The sequence below is a fragment of the Nicotiana sylvestris genome, chromosome 11 (assembly GCF_000393655.2).
Source record: "Nicotiana sylvestris chromosome 11, ASM39365v2, whole genome shotgun sequence".
NCBI lineage: Eukaryota > Viridiplantae > Streptophyta > Magnoliopsida > Solanales > Solanaceae > Nicotiana > Nicotiana sylvestris.
In genome coordinates, this window is record NC_091067.1 from 9,256,909 (window position 1) to 9,267,634 (window position 10,726).

Sequence of the window (10,726 nt, forward strand, 5' to 3'; positions counted from 1 at the left end):
GATAGTTGATTTAGGTTTTTGTGGTTTTGATCCATGAATTTCAACTTTTAGAAGATAGAAATATGTTAATTTCTGATCATTTTACCATAAAAACTAAGAGGTGATTAGATATAAAATATTACTTTATTAGATGGGTGCTACTGTATTTATTATTGTATCCAAAAAATGAAATATAACTTTGTACCATAAGGAAAGAATGAGTTTAGAATACCAATGTCAATGTAACTGCCAGTATATATAAATTTAGGCGCTGATATTTTTATACTCTTAAGAAATACTATAAATTACTTCTACAACAAAAAATTCAATATAATCCTATAAGTGGAGTAAGGAAGGGTAGTATTTACTTAAACCTTAACTCAATCTTGAAAAAGTAGAGAGACTGTTTTCGATAGACCTGTATTGGGAAAAATCAAGTTAACATTTGATATTAATTAGATGCTGACACACCAAGACACATGGATCAATAAATGAAAGACAACTGGCAAAGAATATTCGAAAAGACACGAGCTTTAACAGGTACAGGCAAAGATTCAAGAAACAGGAAGGAACTGTTACTCGGACCTCTTGGTAATTCGAAGAGACATCGGAGGAGTGAACCTATATAGCAAAAAGTACAAATACGTATTATCTGTAATTAATGAGAATCAATGAGAGAAAACGTTATAGAATCTTCACGAAACAGTTATGATTGCCAATTATAACGTTACATTAATGCCATTAATTACTCATAATGGCTTTGTTATGAGAGGAAAGAAATGTATTACTTAGAAATAGCTATAAAAAGAGAGAAATAACATTTGTAAAGGACACAGAATATTATTGGAATACACTGATTTACTTTGCTTTCTTTTACTTACTCAGATATCGTTTAAGTCAATTCTCCTTATTTGTTCAATATTTAATTATCAGTAACCCGAGTTCTTCTAAAATTAAGCTTTGACTGAAATTCCTATTTTCTGGTTAAACAAGACCGTCGGCTCAAAGAGAGATGAAAAGAAAGCATTAGTAACAAACAATAATAATAACAACAAGATAATAAAGAACGAAACGAAATAAACTATATATGTAGTAATAGAAATGTAAGAATAATATAATACAAGACTAACACTAATATTGTTGGTATGAAAAATAAAAATGCTCGACTATCTACTAGCCCTCTAACCTAATTCTCGACCTCCACACCTCTTATCATGTCCTCGGTAAGTAACACCCTAAATCACTTCTGATTACAACCATCTAAAAATGCTTGAAAAATTGTAGTCAAAAAATTATTTGACTATCAAATAAATGGTGCCATATTTATGAAATGGGAAGAGGAGATTAAAACAGTACATAATTGCCCCCAAATAGAGAAATTAGAGGGGTTGTTAAAATATAAAGAAGTTAAGATGATTCAACATAATATATATTGTTTACCTTGAAAAATGTGAGTAACAATTAAAGATAAATTGTAGTTTTAAAGATATGTGATTTATTCCAATACTAGTGAATGTACAAGTAATACTAAGCTTAAGTAAGAAGAATTGATGAACCAAACCAGTATTATTAGAACAATAGGGGCCTCGAGCTCGATTGTCTCAGGGGCCTCGAGGCGAGCTAAGAACCAATAAAGTATGAACAATAAAGTAAAAATGATAAAGCTGAAGAACAATTGTTGAGCACAGTAAACGGGAAAGCAGAGTAGAATATTCTATTATAGTGAATAACATTTTTCTTACAAATGATTGGGCCCTCTTTATATAGGAGGGAAAAACCCTAATATGGTACATTTCCAATTATGGTAAAGAATTCTATTGCAGATGTATAACAACCTAGTACGGACTTGTACTATTTCGTACAAATCTTATCCCATAATTTATGCCCTGATCCACGTGTCCTTGAGAAATTCCCGCTCTTTCTTAAGTGTCATCGAAATTGTACTGCCCTCGAGGCAGATCATGACGGGTCTCCGATTTGCTTCTCGAGGTGCGCACATCCAGGCCAGGCTCGATTCTCACTTCGAGCTTCCCGAACTCGAGCTCGGGGTATGAGCAAGTCTTCGAAATCGAGCTCTCCGATTTCGACCATATATATATATATATATATATATATATATATATATATATATATATATATATATATATATAGAGAGAGAGAGAGAGAGAGAGAGAGAGAGAGAGAGAGAGAGAGAGAGATTTTGGCCAGTCTGCACAATATAACTTCTCGGTGAAGGGTTGTCAACACCCCTTAGTGTAATGTGGCTCCGCCACTGTATAAAGATGACAATCTAATAATAATTTCACACGTTTGGCAAAACTCCGTGCTTCGAGCTTCAACTTTATATATATGTATTTCAAAATTTAAATTCTAGATCGTCCACTGGGCACGAAACATGCATGGCTCGCAAGATCCATCACAACAAATAATGAGATCTTGATCTTCTCATACGTTAAGCTTTTGATATGATTCGTTTTGTCTTTAAAGATCTCAGTGTTGAATACAATGAACATGGCTCTATGTACACAAATATCAAGTAAGTAAGATGTCCTGGATTAAGGAATTGTGACTTTTGTGTTGGTCGTTAAGGCAATATTGTGTTTACTTCTTATTTAGATTATTACAACGTACGAGTATTTTATTCAAAACTTATGGTTCTTTTGTCGGGCATCCTGCAAACAGATTATGATCTTAATTGCAGCTCGAATTCCAAACCCCAATATATATATAATCATTTTTCATGGGGGTAGGTTGTGCGTTGGTTCACTAGTACAGATAGAAATTAAACTTATAATTAATAAGCTTCTTAGTAAAGTGAGGTTTAAAAGTGATTCAAGAAGATTTTATATTTTATGTATTCGCATCATAAAGATATTCACACAAGAAGGCCGATAATAAGATGTAAATTCTATGATAAGCATTAAATCGTACCCTGTTAATTATAAACTAACTTGTTATTAATCACAAGTTAAAATTTGCTAATACTCTAAATTCCTAACGAGGGTATGTCAAAGAAAATGCTTGGCAAGCTTCTAGGTGAAGAGATACACCATGACATCTTAAAGCGAATTTCACCTCGTAATAAAAGAGAAAAATTAAATTTTTTATAAGGTATAACAATTTCACATAATTTGCACGCTTTTGGACTCGACGACGACGTACTGTTTGATAAAAAATATAGATTTTGGTTCAACCAATTAGATTTTAATAAAGAAGGGTCAATCTTAGCTAATAATAATATCCTCAAGACTAAGTTATCGATTTTATGACAAATAAAATATGTATTTGACCGATCGGTAATGAATGTGAGCAATAACAACAGAGTTCAATGACCCAAAAAGATAGAAGATAGCATTAAATAGCAATAAATGGTAATAAATGATATTTAAGTAAATAAAAACGTGTGAATCACCCAAAAAGGAGTGAGATCTATGAATATTCTTTCTAACAATCATGAATGATTGATGAGCCTTTAAACGTTGAGGTTGTTCTTGGATCTGACGGAAAGAATAGATAAGAATCTTCATAAAAGGTTGTTTTTTGTATTCACAGTGTTTTTTACAAATGGATATCTCCTCCCCACTATCATTATGTCTCTTTCTATTTATAGGGAACATGTTCCTAGAAACGCTAATAGTACAGGTACAGAGAATATTCTCTTTAATCCTATCTTGGAACTAGCCGTTTATAACTCTCTCAAGGATGTTTGACCTCAACTTGATCTTTGTTGACTCCTTTGATCCTTGTTGACTCTTCGACTGCAACCTTCATTATTTCTAGAACCACTTCGACCTTGGGTAGGCTTTTATTGGAGTCGCATTGGTGACACATGGCAGCCTGTGAATGCCTCCTTACTAACATGATTAATCATATTAGAGATAATTTTTGACTCATACAGTTAGTCCCTTTGCTTATTGAGGTCATCCTCACAGGTGAGCTTAATGAGCGGATAATTTCATTTTCAGTCGAACTTATTGAATAAGCTGCAAGAGTCGTAATCGTTGTGTGTCGAGCAGGACACGTGGCCCTCTGTGGGCCGCAAAATTCAAATACCTCTAGTTTTCCGGGCGATTTGTTGGAGTTATCTTGTCCAAGGAACATAATGACGTCATGGCACCAAACATTTTTATGACACATATTTCCGATGTGTTGCCTCGATTCACGTGTGACCCTTGCTGGATTTGCCATTTCGATTTCGGTACCAATTATGACGAGCTGCTTTTGAGTTTAGGGCCATGATCTCTATAAATTGAGGTTTTTGGACTTGAGTTTGAAGTTTTCTTCTCCTAACTTTCCAGAGCACCATCCTTCTTGCCCTTTTCTTCTTTGAACTTCCTTCCTCACTCTATCTCCATTCTCTCCTGCTAGTTATTCCTCTTTACTACACTATGTCTGACTTACCATCAAACGCTAGTGAGGGGAGCCTTATTCCTCCTTTGGCAGTTGTGTTTTCCCCTCACGGGGAGGGTGCTTCCGCCGTTGTTGATGATGAAGCATTCCTGTTAGTGGAGAAAATAATCCACTGCAATCTCGACGCTAGGTCTGATATCACCAAATTACCTGACGTCGCGCCTAGAGTCTTTCAATCGACATGGACACCGAAGGAATTGGCGGAACTCAAGGCCAAATTCGGCCTTCCAAACCATGTTGAATTAATCCCAGCTGGTGGGGAGGTAGTACAGGTTCATCGCCCCGTATACTGTGCTTTATACGCTTATCCTTTCCTCATCGGTTATTCGTTACCTCTCCTTCCATTGTTGGAGGAATTTTATCATCACTACATCGTCTGCCATGCTTAGCTTGCGCCGTATGTCTACAAAATTATTAGAATGCTGACCAAATTTGTCGAGCTGGCCAGGTTCAGATTGATGCTACAACATTTGGTCCACCTCTTCGCCCATAGCTTATATAGGAGGACGATGTTGAATCTTTGCTATCGTGGAGGCAAGTGTTTGGTGGTAAAGATGGACGATAAGGCCAATCGCCAATTCTGGCTCAGTCTTTTCTATGTTAGGAACGAGGATGTGGTGACTAACGTTGATGGCTTCCTAGAGCCTTGGAATTACACATGTAAGTGCTCGTTTCTTTTTTTTTTGTTAGCGTTCTTTACTTACTAGGAGTTAGTTGAAAGACTTTTTTTTGTAGCCAACACTCAACCTCCCATTCTAGTAATGTGCATTTTTGACTGGGTTGAGCAAATCCTCCCCCACATCGTAGGGATCCATGCCTGCCCGAGCTTCAACAAGAAGTTTAGACCGGCTCTTCCTTCAACAAGTAACTTTCCTTATTTGAACGTGGTCGTTCCATTTTTGTAGTATGCCGACTCATTTTGCTGACTTCGACGTTTCTTCCTTCTTAGGTAGGGGGTCTTCTAGAAGGAGTCGGGAACCGGTGCCATCCTTTCAGAGGAAGGCTGATGCCCTTTCGGTTTCTAACCCTATTGTGAGTACTGTCGCTTCTGTGCCGACCCCTTTTTCGGCCGCTGTAGTCCAAGAACCCACCCCTGTTCCGTCCTCTGCTTCTGCTCCTCAACTCCTTTCACTGATTGATGAGGACGATGATATCTCTCCTGATGAAAGTAGTCTAATACCTTGTAAGAGAAGAGCCATAGATGCGAGTGGACAAAGGCCAGTAGCTGTCGACTTGGAAGAATGTGACTTTGTTCTTCGAAAGACGACCATAGTACATGTTGGAGAGAGCCTTGAGGTGGGATCCGAGGTCCCGCACTTGGAGGAGATGAACATGAGGTCCCTCACTTGGGGAGACAGTCGAGGGAAGGATGCATGATGACGACCTCGCACTTTCGAGGCAAGAGAAGGCCTCATCATCTAGGGTGGCAAACAGATGTCCCCTTTGTGGCTAATAACCGAGACAAGGCCACTACTGAAGAGGACGTCAAATCTGGCTCCGATATGGACCTGGACGAGTTGAGGATGATCGATGAGGGACTCACTCAACTCGAGGCGAGGTTGGAAGGAGGCTCCAGGATTATTGCTATGCCAATGGATCGTAATCCTCTTGTAAACACCGAGGAAATAGTCCTTGACCTCAGCCCTCTTTGTTCAGAGATTGAGGGTACAACCCTCGAGATGATAAACGATAGTACTATGTCGAATAACATTGCTGGTCTTTCTCTCTGGGTAAGTAGGATTATCATCTGTTCTTTTCCTTATGCTTTGATTTCTTTCGGAAGCTCTATTCCTTTTCTTTGTCTTGTAGACGGTTATTCTAGATATTAAGAGTGTTCGTCAGGAAATAAGACGTAAAGACATTTATGTGAAGCTGAAGGACAAGTATATAACATGCCATGAGAAGTACCGGGAGCTCCAATTTTGGCTTCGCGAAGGCAGCGACGTATGGGTCCTAAGAGAGGACTTGAAGAAGAGGGATGAGGAGCTGATGCGGGTCATGGAGAAATGCAACGTCCTTGAAGGGATGCTGAGGAGCAAAGAGGAGGAACTTGAGCTTAGCAGGGGCGTAAAGGCCCAATGCAGTAATCTCCAAGCCCAAGTGGTCCTGCTGCGAGGCCAACTCGAAGAGTGCCAATTCAAGACAGATGCTCTTAGTGGTGAGGTTGCCGAGAAACATGAGGAGCTTGATAAGGCAGAGTCTGCTTGGTCGGAGGCTCAGAGGAGGGTAGAGTTCCTTGAAATGGCGAACCAAACCCTTCATTCTAAGCGAGAAAATGACTTGTCAATGGAGAGGCTTAAAGAAGAATGGCTTGATAAAAGGATTGGGGAGTTGGAGAAAGAGACCTCCGATCTTTATGATCAAGTTGCCGCTCTAGAGGTCGATAAGGCCAAACTACATGCACCGCCTTCTTCATTTACAACTTCTGCCTTCCCCAACGTTCCTTGTGAGTTGTATGAAGAGTGGATTCACATTGAGGCCTGATTGGATGTGCTTCGTGAGTTGCATGTGGCAGGTTCCGTTCTTGTCGTGAACTTTGAGGATGCTTGGGTCAAGGCTCACAAGGCTCAGGTTGCTTGTGGCGACCTTACTACGCCTCGTCCTGGTGAAGAAGATGAGGATGTTATAGATTGCCTTCAATATGAGGCCTGGTATGATATTATATACCCCCCGGGCGAGGATGGAGAGGGCGTTGAAGATCGGCACTATAAGGATGTCGTGGGTCATGATGGTGATGGCAAACAATAGTTTGTTTCTATCATTTTTGTGTATTTTTGTTGGCGTCTTCAACCGATAGGTGTTTTTCGAGCTCGATCGAACTTAACCTTTCCTTGAGTCGTGGGTCGAGGGTTGATAGGTATTGTTTGAGCTAGTTCGAACTTAACTTTTTATTAAATCATTGGCCGAGGGCCGATAGTTATTGCTCGAGCTGGTTCAAACTTAACCTTTTATTAAATCGTGGCCAAGGGCCGATAGGTGTTGTTCGAACTTAACCTTTTATTAAATCGCGGCCGAGGGCCGATAGGTTTTATTCAAACATGGTCGAACTTAACCTCTTATTAATGTGCGACCGAGGGCCGAAAGGTGTTGTTTGAGCTAGGTCAAACGTAACCCTTGTTTAGGTACGACCGAGGGCTAATAGGTGTTGTTCGTGCTGGGTCGATCTTAACTTTTGTTTATATGCAGTTGAGGGCCAATAGGTATTGTTCGAGCTGGGTCGAACTTAACATTTGTTTAAGTGCGGCCGATGGCCGATAGGTGTTGTTCGAACTGGGTCAGACTTAACCTTTGTTTATGTACGACTGAGGGCCGATAGGTGTTGTTCGAGCTGGGTCGAACTTAACCTTTGGTTATGTGCAGCTGAGGGCCGATAGGTGTTGTTCAAACTGGGTCGAACTGAACCTTTATTTGTATACGTCCAAGGGCCGATAGAAATTTCTTATAAATGTAAGTTTTTTATTACTTTGACGTTGTTGCTCTAATTACATGATTGGAGAAAGTTACAAATTTTGGGCATTGGCTGACGTTCCAGTCCCAGTCGATATAGTCCCTTCATTGCTTGACTTAGAGATTATTGAGAAGTCGGGAAATAAAAGAGAAAGATAGTCTCTTCCTCGCATACTTCGACTCGAAGTATCTCTTTTGTCGCCTCGATAAAAACCTCCTTGAGAAAATCCTAATGGGACAAAACTCAAGTGAGGGAAAAAGAGTACGAGTTGGGGACACTTCTTCCCTTTAGAAGTTGAAGTATTTGAGGTGGTTGATTTTCCAATTGTTCGGTAATTGCTTTCCTTCCATTGGAACAAACCCTTGTTTGCTTTGGCTGTAATTTTGTACGGGTTGTCCCAGTTTGTTCCAAGTTTGTCTTTCCGTGGGTCTTTGCTCGCTTGAGTTTTGTCTTTGAGTACATAGTCCCCGACTTTGAGAAGTCGGACCTTTGCTTTCTTGTTGTAGTAACGTTCTATTTGCTTCTTTTGGGCGACCATCCTTATGTATGCCATATCTCTTCATTCGTCGGTCTCACCGAGTTCCAGTCTTCTACTCTAGTCATTACTGGTACCACTTTTGTAGGCGTACCTTAGGATGGGTTCTCCGACTGGTATGAGTGCTTCAGTCCCATAGACCAGAGAGTAAGGTGTCTCTCATATGATCTTCTTCGGGGTCGTTCTATATGCCCATAATACTTTTGGGAGTATTTCCGGCCATAGACCCTTGGCGTCTTCGACCTTTTTCTTAATGGTTTTTAATATGGACTTGTTGGAGGATTCTGCTTGCCCATTACCCGCCGGGTGATACGGGGTAGAGAGTATTCTCTTAATATGCCATTTTTTGAAAAATTTGTCAGTTTTTTTCCTGTGAACTGGGACCCGTTGTCGTAGCTGATCTCCTTGAGTAGGCCGAATCAGCAGATGATGTTTCTCCAAAAGGTGATTGCCTCTTGTTCGCATATTTGGGTAAACGCTCCTACTTCCACCCATTTAGAGAAATAGTTAGTTAAAAACAAAAAGAATCATACATTACCTCGCTCTGCCGGGAGGGGGCCCACGATGTTCATTCTTACTTGATGAATGACCACGGAGAGGTGACTGAGTGGAGATGTTCACCTGCTCGGTGAATTGTTGAGGCATTTTGTGACATTATTCGTATTTCTTCACGGATTCTGTGAAATCATTTTCATGGTAGGCCAATAGTATCCTGCTGTATGAGACACTTAACGAGATCTCGATTGCCAGAGTGAGCGCTGCAATGGCCTTCATAGACTTATTTGAGGACGTGCAAAATTTTTTTCGGGCCCAAGCCTTTCGCCAGGAGGCCGAGGTATGTCCTTTTGTATAGGTCGTTGTGTAGGAGATTGTATCTGGTTGCTTGCATTCTTAATTTTTTGGCTTCCTTTTTATCATTTGGGAGTGTGTCGTCCTGCAAGTAGGCAATAATACGATAGCGCCAATCCCAAGTTAAGCTTATAGATCTTACCTCGATTTGGTCTAGCGATGAGTTGAGGAGGTAGATTACACTTTTATCCCCGATTGTGATGCTTTTGGTGGCTACGACAAATTTAGTGAGGTTGTCCGCTTCAACATTCTACGCATGCGGGATCTGATCGAGCTTACATTCGTCAAACTTGGGAAATAACTTACCGATCTCGATTTGATATTTTTGCAACCCCTGTTCTTTGATTTGGAAAGTCCCTATGACTTGGTTGACTACAAGCTGAGAATCATAACGGAGTTTTAACTGTTTCGCCCCATACTCGAGTGCTAGCCTCAATTTTGCAATTACGGACATACTCGGCCTCATTGTTAGTCATATTTGGGAATCTTATGAACTGGCAAATTACTTCGCCAGTTAGGAACTCGAGTATGAGTCCCAGTTCAGATTCGGAAGCATTGGATGCACCGTCGATGTAAAGGACCCATATGTCTTGTGTTTGGAGAGAAGCTTGGACGGCTTCCTTCTCAACCTCAGGCATTATTTTTGTGCTAAAGTTTGTGACAAAGTCGGTGAGCACTTATGACTTTATCACCGTTCGCAGCTGATATGTGATATTATGCTCGCTTAGCTCGATGTACCACTTGGCCAGCCTCCCCGATAGTTCAGGTTTGTGTAAAATTCGTCTTAGGGAAAAGATGGTAATAAGCGAGATAGGGTGGTAGTGGAAATAAGGTCTAACTTTTCGTGAAACTATAACAAGTGCCAGGGTCAGTTTTTTGAGGTGCGAATACCTCATCTCGGCATCGACGCGTGTCTTGCTAATGTAGTAAATGGGAGATTGCATATCTTTACTTTCTCGGATCAGGACTGCATTTACTGCTACTTCGAAGATGGCCAGGTTGACGAGAAGATGTTCCCCGATTCGGGATTTGCGAGCAGATGTGTTGATGATAGATATGCCTTTAACTCTCGCAGATATTGTACGCACTTGGGCGTCCACTTGAGTTTTACTTTTTAAGTACGCCAAAAAATTTGTGACATCTGTCAGATGACCGCGAGATGAATCTTGATAAGGCGGCGATTCGACCAGTCAACCTTTAGACTTGCTTCTTGGTAGTCAGGAGCTCCAATATTCCTTCGATAGCCTTGATTTGGTCTGGGTTGACCTCAATCCCCCATTGTCACTAAGAAGCTCAAGAACCTTCCCAAGGCTATGCCAAACATGCATTTCTCCGGGTTTAGTTTCATTCCGTACCGTCTTAGTATGTCGAAAGCTTCCTTCAAATGGTCGATATGATCTTCTACCTTTATAGATTTGACTAGCATGTTGTCGATATATACCTCTATGGTCTTGCCGAGCTGATCTTTGAACATTTTCATGATTAATCTTGATATGTAGCCCATG